Source organism: Ceratotherium simum, chromosome 24, assembly GCF_057802395.1.
Source record: "Ceratotherium simum simum isolate JZ-2026a chromosome 24, ASM5780239v1, whole genome shotgun sequence".
NCBI classification, from domain to species: Eukaryota; Metazoa; Chordata; class Mammalia; order Perissodactyla; family Rhinocerotidae; genus Ceratotherium; species Ceratotherium simum.
This window is the reverse complement of record NC_141923.1, coordinates 29847265-29859559: the sequence shown is the minus strand read 5'-3', so window position 1 is coordinate 29859559 and position 12295 is coordinate 29847265.

The following is a 12295-nucleotide window of genomic DNA, read 5'->3' as shown; positions in this document are numbered from 1 at the left end:
ATTTTTTTGTTGTTGAGATGTATGAGTTCTCAATATATGTTGGATATTAAGCCCTTATCAGATGGATGGTTTGAAAATATCTTCTCCTAATTGTTACTTGGTCTTGTCATTTTGTTGATGGTTTCCTTTGCTGTGCAGAAGCTTTTTAGTTTGATGTAGTCCCATTTGTTTGTTTTTTCTTTTGTCTCCCTCGCCTGGTCAGACATGGTGCTTGAAAATAGGCTGCTAAGACCAATGTCACAGAGCGTACTGCTTACAGTTTCTTCTAAAAGTTTTATGGCTTTAGGTCTCACATTCAAGTCTTTAATCCATTTCGAGTTAATTTTTGTGTATAGTGTAAGATAATGGTCTACTCTCATTCTTTTGGATGTGGCTGCCCAGTTTTTCCAACACCATTTATTGAGGCAACTTTCCTTTCTCCATTGTGTGTTCTTGGCTCTCTTGTCGAAAATTAGCTGGCCATAGATGTGTGGGTTTATTTCTGGGCTCTCAATTCTGTTCCATTGATCTGTGTGTCTGTTTTTGTGCCAGGACTATGCTGTTTTGATTACTGTAGCTTTGTAGTATATTTTGAAATCAGGGACTGTGATACCTCCAGCTTTGTCCTTTTTTCTCAGGGTTCCATTGGCTATTTGGGGTCTTTTGTTGTTCCATATATATTTTAGGATTCTTTGTTCTAGTTCAGTGAGAAATGTCATTGGAACTTTGATGGGGATTGCATTGAATCTGTAGACTGCTTTAGGAAGTATGAACATTTTAACTATGTTAATTCTTCCAATTTAAGAGCATGGAATATCTTTCCATTTCTTTGTGTCTTCTTTAATTTCTTTCAACAATGTTTTATAGTTTTCAGTGTACAGGTCTTTCACCTCTTTGTTTAAATTTATTCCTAAATATTTTATTCTTTTTGTTGCAATTGTCAATGGTATTGTATTCTTGACTTCTCTTTCTGTTAGTTTGTTATTAGTGTATGGAAATGCAACCGATTTTTGTAAGTTGATTTTTTACCCTGCAACTTCGCTGTAATTGTTGATTATTTCTAATAGTTTTCTGATGGATTCTCTAGGGTTTTCTCTATATAGAATCAAGTCATCCACAAACAGCGAGACTTTCACTTCTTCTTTCCAATTTGGATACCTTTTACTTCTTTTTCTTGCCTAATTGCTCTGGCCAAAGCCTCCAGTACTATGTTGAATAGGAATGGTGAGAGTAGGCACCCCTGTCTTGTTCCTGGTCTCAGAGGGATGGCTTTTGGTTTTTCACTGTTAAGTGTGATGTTGGCCTTTATTATGTTGAGGTCCTGTCCTGCTGTACCCATTTTATTCAGAGTTTTAATCATAAATGAATACTGTATCTTGTCAAATGCTTTCTCTGCATCTATTGAGATGATCATGTGATTTTTACTCTTCATTTTGTTAATGTGGTGTATCACGTTGGTGCGGATGTTGAACCATCCCTGCATCCCTGGAATAAATCCCACTCGTTCATGGTGTATGATCTTTTTAACATATTGCTGTATTCAACTTGCTACTATTTTGTTGAGTATTTTTGCATCACTGTTCATCAGTGATATTGGCCTGTAATTTTCTTTCTTTGTGTTGTCCTTGTCTGGTTTTGGTATCAGGGTAATGTTGGCCTCATAGAATGAGTTAGGAAGCTTCCCCTCCTCTTCAATTTTTCGGAAGAGTTTGAGAAAGATAGGTATTAAGTCTTCTTTGAATGTTTGGTAGAATTCACCAAGGAAGACATCTGTTCCTGGACTTATTTTTGGAGAGGTTTTTGATTTTGATTACTGTTTCACTCTCCTCTCTGGTGACTGGTCTATTCAAATTCTCTACTTCTTCTTCATTCAGTTTTGGATTTTATCCAAATTTCTCTATTTCTTCCAGTTTGTTGGCAGATAGCTTTTCATAGTATTCTCTTATAATCTTTTGTATTTCTGAAGTGTCCCTTTTAATTTCTCCTGTTTCATTTCTGATTTTATTTGAGCCTTCTCTCTTTTTTTCTTGGTGAGTCTAGCTAACGGTTTGTCAATTTTGTTTATCTTTTCGAAGAACAAGCTCTTGGTTTCATTGATTGTTTCTATTGTTTTTTTAGTCTCTATTTCATTTATTTCCACTCTGATTTTCATTATTTCCTTCCTCTGACTGATTTTGGGCTTGGTTTGTTCTTTCTTTCCAATTCCTTTAGGTGCAGTGTTAGATTATTTATTTGAGATTTTTCTTATTTGTTGAGGTACACCTGCATTGCTATAGACTTCCCTCTTAGAACTGCTTTGTTTATTGTTGTTATTATCTACTACTTAATGAAGGAAATCATACGGTATTTGACCTTCTCCCTCTGACTTATTTCACTTTGCATCATGCCCTCAATGTCCATCCATGTTGTCACAAATGGCTGGATTTCATCGTTTCTTATGGCTGAGTAGTATTCCATTGTGTATATATACCACAGCTTTTTTATCCATTCGTCCCTTGATGGGCACTTAGGTTGCTTCCAAGTCTTGGCTATCGTGAATAAGGCTGCAATGAACACGATTGGATTGGTGGTTACCAGAGGGGAAGGGGGGAGGGAGGAGGGTGAAAGGGATAATTGGGTACATGTGTGTGGTGATGGGTTGTAATTAGTATTTTGGTGGTGAACATGATGTAATCTATGCAGAAATAGAAGTACAATGATGTACACCTGAAATTTTTACAATGTTATAAACCAATGTTACTGCAATAAACAAAAAATTAAAAAAAAAAAAAAAAAAGAACTGCTTTTGCTGTATGCCATAAATTTTGGCATGTTGTATTTTCATTTTCATTTGTCTCCAGGTATTTTTTGATTTCTCCTTTGATTTCTCCATTGACCCAATCATTGTTTATTAGCATTTTGTTGAATCTCCACATATTTGTGGCTTTTCCAGTTTTCTTCCTGTAGCTGATTTCTAGTTTCATATTGTAGTCAGAAAAGATACTTGGTATTATTTCAATCTTCTTATATTTATTGAGACTTGTTTTGGGGCCTAATATGTGATCTATCCTGGAGAGTGTTCCATGTGCATTTGAAAAGAATGTGTATTCTGCAGTTGTTGGATGGAATGTTCTGTATATATCTACTAGGTCCATCTGTTCTAGTGTGTCATTTAAGGCCAATGTTTCCTTATTGGTCTTCTGTTTGGAAGATCTATCCATGATGTAAGTGGAGTGTCAAAGTCCCTTACTATTATTGTGTTACTATTTCTCCTTTTATGTCTGTTAATAATTGCATTATATATTTAGGTTCTCCTATGTTGGGTGCATAGATATTTACAAGTGATATATCCTCTTGTGAATCTGTTCCCTTTATCATTATGTAGTGCCCTTCTTTGTCTCCTGTTACAGTTTTTGTTTTAATATCTATTTTGTCTGATATAAATGTTGCTACCCCAGCTTTCTTTTCACTGCCATTTGCATGGAATGTCTTTTTCTATCCCTTCACTTTGAGTTTCTGAGTGTCTTTGGGTCTGAAGTGTGTCTCTCATATGCAGGACATAAATGGGTCTTGTTTTTTTTAATCCAATCAGCCACTCTATGTCTTCTGATTGGAGAATTTAGTCCATTGACATTTAAGGTAGCTATTGATAAGAATGTACTTATTACCATTTTGTTACTTTTTCTCTGGCTATTATAGTAGTCCTTCTCTATTCTTTTCTTCTTCTCTTATTCACTTCCCTTGTGGTTTGCTGGCTTCCTTAGTATAATGTTGGGTTCCTTTCTCTCAATATTTTGTGTATTTATTATAGGTTTCTCGTTTGTGATTACCATGAAGTTTGTATATAATACCCTACGTAAATAGCTATCTATATTAAGTTGATGGTCTCTTAAGTTTCACCCCTTGCTAAAAGCTCTACTCTTTTTTTTTTGTGTGTGAGGAAGATCAGCCCTGAGCTAACATCCATGCCAATCCTCCTCTTTTTGCTGAGGAAGACTGGCCCTGAGCTAACATCTGTGCCAATCTTCCTCCACTTTATGTGGGATGCCGCCACAGCATGGCCTGACAAGCAGTGCATCCGTGCGCACCCGGGATCTGAACCCAGGCCGCCAGCAGCGGAGCGCATGCACTTAACCGCTACGCCACAGGGCCAGCCCCAAAAGCTCTACTCTTTTACTCCCTTCCTCCCTCATTTTATGTTTTTGATATCATATCTAACCTCTTTTTTTGTGTTTGTGTATCCATTAACCTCTTAGCTTGGAAATAGATAATTTTATTACTTTTGCCTTTTGACCTTCATATTAGCTTCACAGGTGGTTGATCTGCTACCTTTACTGTATATTTGCCTTTACCAGTGATTTTATTTTATTTTTTGATAATTTTCTTATTCCTATTTGTGAACTTGTCTTTTACACTTAAATAAGTCCCTTTAGCATTTCTTGTAAGGCTGGTTACTTGGTGATAAACTCCTTTAGATTTTGCTTGTCTGGAAAACTCTTTATCTCTCCATCCATTCTGAATGTTAACCTTGCCAGGTAGAGTATTCTTGGCTGTAGGTTTTTTCCTTTCAGTGCTTTAAATATATCATGCCACTCCCTTCTAGCCTGTAAGGTTTCTACTGAGAAGTCAGCTGATAGCCTTATGGTATTTCCTTTGTATGTAACTTGTTGCCTTTCTCTTGCAGCTTTTAGGATTCTCTCTTTGTCTTTAGTTCTTGACATTTTCATTATAATGTGTCTTGATGTGGGCCTCTTTGGGTTCATCTTGTTTGGTGCTCTCTATGCTTCCTTTACCTGGATGTCTGTTTCCTTTCTTAGGTTAGGAAAATTTTCAGCTATTATTTCTTTTTTGTGAGGCAGATCAGCCCTGAGCTAACATCCAATGCCAATCCTCCTCCTTTTTGCTGAGGAAGATTGGCCCTGGGCTAACATCTGTGCCCATCCTCCTCTGCTTTCTATGGGACGCTGCCACAGCATGGCTTGACAAGTGGTGCATTGGTGCACACCCAGGATCTGAACCTGCAAACCCCGGGCTGCTGGAATGGAGCGAGCACACTCAACTGCTGTGCTACCAGGCCAACCCCTCAGCTATTATTTCTTTGAATAGATTCTCTGCCCCTTTGTCTCTCCCTTCTCCTTCTGGGACGACTATAATACAGATGTTAGTTAACACCTCTGAGTGTTATCCCAGAGGTCCCTTAGACTGTCCTTGTTCTTGTTAATTCTTTTTCCTGTTCAGCTTGGATGATTTCCTCTAATCTTTCATCCAGCTCACTGATCTGTTCTCCTGTATCATCCACTCTGCTGTTCATTCCCTTTAGTGAAGTTTTCTTTTCCACTATTGTATTCTTCAGTTCTGATGGGTTCTTTTTTATATTTTCCAATTCTTTGTTGAAATTCTCACTGTATTCATCTATTCTCCTCCTGAGATCAGTGAGCATCCTTATGACTATTAGATTGTACTCTTTATCAGGTAGAATGTTTATCTCTGTTTCATTTAGTTCTTTTTCTGAGGATTTGTCCTGTTCCTTTATTTATAACATATTCCTTTGTCTCCTTGTTTTACCTCTTTTTCTGTGCTTATATCTATCTTTTAGGTAGATCAGCTACATCTCTTGATGTTGGAGAGGTGACCTTATGTAAAAGATGCCTTATGAGTCCCAGCAATGTGCTTCCCTCTCATCACCAGTTCCAAATGTCCCAGGCGTGTCCCTTATATGGGCTATGTGTGTCCTTCTGTTGTGGCAGAGCTGCTCTTACTATACATTCATGGGACAGCTAGGCTGTCCCCTTGGGTGGCTGGTTGTAAGGTTCAGCTCTGTGTGGCTGCTACAGTCCCTTCAGTCACTTTATTCAGTGGGGGGAGCCCCAGCACAGTTGGCTGCAAGGTCTAATAGCACATTCCTGTTGCAGTTTTTCTGTTAAGTGAGTAGGCCCCCAGTGTGGCTAGTTGCTAGGCTCAGGGGCTCACAATTGCTGTATGCCTCCAGCCTGCAAAGCTATTGTCAGCTCTCTCAGTACTGCAGCTGGGTGGGGCTGGCCCCAGGCATGACAGCACACTATAGCTTCAGGCATTTGAAGGTGAGGCAGATCCCCTATATGGCTATTTGAGAAGCACAAGTCAGCTGCAGCTGACAAGCCCCACAGCCCACAGGCCTACACACCCCATCCCCACAGTCATACCCCATGTGCACGCCCTGCTCCACTGAAGCAGACCCACTCGTCCTGCTGTAGAGGCCCCATACACTCTGCAAATACAGGCCGACCTCTCATGCCTGCCCGGCTCTGCAAAGGTGGGCCCACTCACCCCACTGCAGAGGTCCCACACATCCTACCTATGCAGGCCCACAGGCTGCCCAAAGGCTTGCCGGTGGGTGGTGTCCATGTCTAGGGAGGGCTGCCTGCCCTGGCTGAGCTAGATTAAACTGGTGCCCTAGTTGGCAGGGCAAACCCCTGTGCTAACAGGCCAGGGGAAGAACTCCAACGGCATCTGCCAGCATCTGTGTCAGCACGCCTGTACAAGGTCACAGTAATGGCTGACACCAATGTCTCAGTCCCTGGGGAGGTGGTCCCAGCCACCTCCTGCCTCCCTGAGATGTGCCCAGAGCATATCAAATGAGTCTCTTTTCACCAAAGGATTATGTACCTTTGTTTCTGGTGACTTTGTGTTGCTTTCTGAAATGGGTGATTTGTGTGTAGGCCCTTTAAGAGGAGGCTTTTCTTTCTCTTATATCTGATAGCTTTTTTGGGGTATTCCCTATTGTTGTTAATAGTCAGCAAAGCCAGATATTATGAGACTCATCTTGGTTGTGCTGAGTTCAATAGCTGCTTATTGTGGCAGAGCTCTCCTGCTCAGATCCTCCACTCCTCCAGGGAAAGCTTTGTATCTTAAGATTGCTCCCAGCTGTGAAGTGCCACAGTGGGATTGTGACTTTTTTTCTCTCCAGAAAGGTATTTCTGCCTCTTCCACTTCAGTCAGCACTGTCCCTTTTTGTGGTGGTTCTTTTTATCCAGTTGCTGGTTCTCTCTCAGGAGTAATTGCTCTAAGGGTAGCTGTAAATTTGTTGTGTCTATGGGAGGAGGTGAGTTCAGAGTCCTCCTACACCACCACCTTCCCAGCAATCTCAAACAAAGATATTTTTTATGAAACTTAGAGAGTCTGCTATCAACAGATTCTCACTCTAGAAAACTCTATTTAGCTCTTTACAATGTGGTCCTTGGACCAGCAGCATCAGCATCACCTGGGAGCTTGTTGGACATGCAGAAGCTAAAGTCACACCGCAGATCTACAAATTTGGAATCTGCATTTAACAACATCTCCAAGTGATCCATGTGTACATTAGAGTTTGAATAGCCCTGCTTTAAAGTGATTGCAAATGGAAAATATAAAATTCAAGAAGGAAGCAAGAATGTCTAGCAGATATAGTAAATATATGAGTAAATTTAAAAAATCATTCACTATATAAAAAAGTAATGATAAGGTCTGGTGGGGTTAAACAAGACAGGATAGACCTAACATACATGAAAACAAAAGCGTATCAGTCAGGAGGGAAGGTGATCGGATTTAAAGTGTTCTGAGGGTCTGATATTGTTTAGAAAGAAAGTAAAGGTAGCAGTCAACTTGAGACTTTGGTATATTAAGTATGCATGTTTACATTTCTAGGTTAACTAATGAAAACAAGGAAGGAAATGCAATTGTCCATTGTTATCTTCTGGAGATTGGTTCCAGGACCCCCACGCCCCCATCCTCATCCCACCCCAACCCTCACCCCGAGGATACCAAAATCCGAGGATACTCAAGTCCCTTAGTCACCCTCCATATCCACAACTTCCACATCCATGGGTATGGAAGGCCGACTGTACATAACTTCTTCATTGATGGGGGTAGGGTCAGGGCTGGATGAGAAAATGACAACAGCAGCCACATGCGTTTCCTTGTCACCTGGTTATAAGGAGAGCATGGAACATCAAGGCTTGTGCCATGCTATTCCCACATGACGACACACCCTGACAGGAATAGATCAGAGCCCGAGATGTCCTTTTTTGTCTTCTAGTTGCATCCTGAGAATTTGTGCACTTGCTACTTGTGTTAGACAAATCTCTTTGTTTACCTCTCCTAAAATGAGGGTGGAGGTGATTTTGAATTTCTGCCTGGACTTTTGAAACAATCCAACTCTTAGAGAGAAAGACTGAGAACTGAGAAATCAGTGGAAAAATGTAATTGTTATAGTTACTGTGTAAGATGGTACCTTGAGTTATGATAAGAAAAAGAAGGGAGGGTAGAGGTGTAAGCCTTTGCTAAAAAATCTGTCTGAAGTATGTTGATTCTTAGTGTTTAGTATCTTCCATTCATGATTTATAAAAACAATCAATTTAAGTTACTTTTGGTTTTTGTATTTTTTTGTAAGGAAGATCAGCCCTGAGCTAACATCCATGCCAATCCTCCTCTTTTTGCTGAGGAAGACTGGCTCTGAGCTAACATCTATTGCCGTCCTCCTCATTTTTCCCCTTTTTCTCCCCAAAGCCCCAGCAGATAGTTGTATGTCATAGTTGCACAGCCCTCTACTTGCTGTATGCGGGATGCCGCCTCAGCATGGCCAGACAAGCAGTGCGTCGGTGCGCGCCCGGGATCTGAACCCGGGCCGCCAGTAGCGGAGAGCGCGCACTTAACCGCTAATCACGGGGACGGCCCCAGTTTAAGTTACTTTTGAAGCCTGGCTGGGAAAAGGAAGTTTTCCCTAAAACATTCTGGGAAGTTGACTGGCAATATAAGATTGTGAGTGAACTCAAAATTCTGTTAGACTATCATTTAAAACTGTGAGGCTTACCCTCTTCAAGGTATGATAGCCGTGTGTTGGACTAGTTTGGGATAATTGATGGTTTCCCTCTTCCGATCCTCATTTTGTATTTGGTGATCAGGAAAAATTTTAAATGTGGTGTGCTTTGGAAACATCCTCCAAAATCCAAAGGGATATGCACTTTGCCCATTACATGGGACACAATGATTAAAATTCTTACACCACCAGTGGTCAAAATGGTCTGCTCTTCCCACCAGAGACTGACAACACTGGAAAGATGCCAGTGGCCTTAACAGAAAATAAACAGAGAAAACAATATTGACTGTGAAAACAGGCACAGGATCCCAGTAAGTACTGCCACACACTATGTTTCCTGCCTAGGGCTTTAAATAGTAAATTCTTAATGGCTTTATCTGCAAATATGCCTTATCTACATTTAAGGAATGATGCAAATATTCCCAAGGCAAATTCACAGACACAAATCTTTACAAATCAGCTTTGGAAGAGAGGAGCTGGAAGATTACAAAGCTGTGATATAGTGAGAGGAAGGTCTATTTGGGGAGAAGATTTAGAGTTTAAAGCTTGGGATGGGAAGATGAGGGGATGAGGGCACTGTCTCCTGGCTGGTTTTCCTGGGTTTTCAAGAAAGAAACCACAGCAGGCAGGCAGCATTCAGCTGGCCTTCCTCCAAACAAGATTCTCTGACTTCTCTTCTCCTCAGGATGTGGAAGGGCAAATTTCTTTAGTCCTTCTCCATAAACCACCTCAAACTTACCCAGTATTCCTAGAGGAAGAAGAGGAAGGCTGCCAAGGGCCAATTAAAAGACACACTCTTGAGAACAGCCCTAATGACTCACTAGGAAATCCAATTCTCATTATGATATACAACCAGACTTCTGGAAAATCTATCTTATATTGGCTACTAGGACCATAGGATAAAAGAAGGACATTCAAATGGATGGGGCTGAATTGGGAAAGAGAGGGTCTCACTGTGAGGATTCTCCTCTAAATATGACATTTTAAGAGTTAGATGATCTGTTTCTGTGTTTGATGAGATTATGGAGATTACTATGACCTCAATTATGAGATGTTGGAGAACTACAGTCACGGAGATTTATAATAGAAGGAATCAGGAAAGATCAGAAAGATCCATTTAAATCAGCCTGAGGCAGGCTGCCCAGCTGACCAAATGGTCTGCTTTTCACTAAAATGCAAAGCAACTGGCATTCCTATTTTCCCAAAGATTTACATCCTACTTTTCCAAATGGTTAGAGGCAGAGCTATTGCAGGGCACGGATGGTGTTGGTGGTGAATAGCCAGAAAATCGGCAAATAAGAAGGTATTTTTGTGAGCCACTGTTTCATTCTGTTCATATAATAGTTGCTTGGTCAAACTATCTGGTCATTGCTCACTGGTCATTTAATGAAATTACAAAAGGAATTGATGTAGCATAGCACCTGTAGAGGTTGATCTCTCAAACTCCCCAGTGACAGCTGCAGCTAGGGCTAAACTCTTGGCAAGCACTCAACTTGATAATTTCTATAGTTCAAAGTTCTGGGAACTGAGCAAGAGAGGGCTCACCAGGTTAAGGATGAAGCTGTTTTTGTACCCAGACAGCAAGTGGCTGTTGGGAACACTATGCCTTCCATTTCACCTAATCTCTCTGAATGGAGGGAGCCTCTCCTAAAGACTAAGGGTGAGGCCCCTCAAAGGAGAGACATGTGACCCCAACGCGCTTTATCTCTAGACCTGTTATAACATCAGATTCCTCTAGAGAAACCATATGCCTGAGTCCAGATGCTTTGGACAAGAGAAATATTCAAGAATTTCGGGGGATTTTAGATACAGAACCAGCGATAATGCAAATTCCTGGAAACCTTAATCAAATAAGAAAGACCATGCTTATGGAGGAGGAAGGATCTGAGGTGGACAGATCGTTTTTTTGTTTTACTAAGCCTACAAGTTGGAGACAGAGGACCAAAGGTGTCCTCCAGGGTGGTTTCATCACTCCCTGAGTTGTTCTTTTTTAAAAAACTTTTTACTTTGAAATAATTTTAGACTTACAAAAATGTTGCAAAAATAGTACAGGGTTCTCTTTACCCTTCATCCAGCTTCCCTAATATTAACACCGTACAAAACCACAGTACACATATCAAAATCAGGAAATAAACATTGATATAATACTACGAACCATGATAGTATTATTGAAGTTAAGTAATTGTCCCTTGGAGAAAGGACTTACTCAAAAGGGTAGTATATTGGCTGCTAAAAATGGAAACATGTACAGCTCTCTTGTCCCACCAAAACTGTAAACAGGAAATAGTACCAGGTCCAGGACCACCAGTGAAACCACAGCTAAGAGACTGGAGTAACTGGCAGTCTGTCCCCACCTCCAGCCTTTTCCCCTTTATCTCTCAGTTGGGTTATCAGAAAAGCAGGTGGAGTTCAGATGTTAAGTGAGGATCACAGCAAACTACATGAACTTGTGTTAATGTGTCTGACATTGTTCCTCTATAGGAAGATCTTTCTAAAGTCACCCCGACCGGTATCCTTTTATTGATCTTACCAGGGCATTGTTTTCCACCCCAATACATTTTTGACATCAACAGCAGTTTGCTCTCACTTGGCAGCCAGTGATTTACCCTTACAGTCTTGCCTCCAAGATATGTCAGTTCTCTAACATTTGTCATCATCTGTTAGGGTGGGATTTAAACAGGTGTCTTAAACCTAACTCAGATATTGAAAGTACTCCTTGTATTGATGGCCTACTGATCAGAGGTGACTCTGAAGCGATTGTTTCTGAAGCTCAGACTTTCCACACTGAATTTATAACTGAGAGGCAGTGTGCTATTAAGCATGGAAAAGCTCAGGAGCCCTTTCTCAGACAGAAACCTTTCTGGAAGTGTAAGTCTGGGGTAACCAGAGAAATTCTACAGGCAAAGGCTTTTGTCCACCCATGAAGTCCCTGCCCCTAAACAGAGGCACAGAAATTAATTTTTAGGTGTAATCCTTGAGATAGTGTGTCACATATCTGGGTATTAAGCCACAGCCACTTCATCAAGTCACTAGAGAAGCACTGGAATTTGTATGAAGTCACTCCCCTCTCACGAGGGTAAAGGATGTTCTTGTAGCAGCTGATTCTTTCACAGGTTACTGGCACCCACTGGCAGTTGGCCTTCACAGGGCCTACTTCTTCCATGGAGTTCCTAAGGGCAGAATTCCCCAGAGGAGGGCACTTTGGAAAGGCCCAGCCCAGGCCTCCTCCTTAGCTGCTCTTCCCTCACGTGCCTGGGAGCCATTTGTTGCCTCTTCACAGCCACCTGGGCATCAGGGAAGGGAGAGGCAGAAACCACCTTTCTCCCTGCCTTTCTGAAATCTGAGTGCGCATTTCAATTATTGTGCTGGTGGCCGCAGCACCCAGGTAAATTCTTTGCAAGCTGAGCGTTCCTATTGAGGACAGCCTGTAACACTACAAACGACAGGTGTTTAAAACATGCTGCAGTAGTTAATTCAAGAGGTGGAACGGGCAAAGCTCACTGA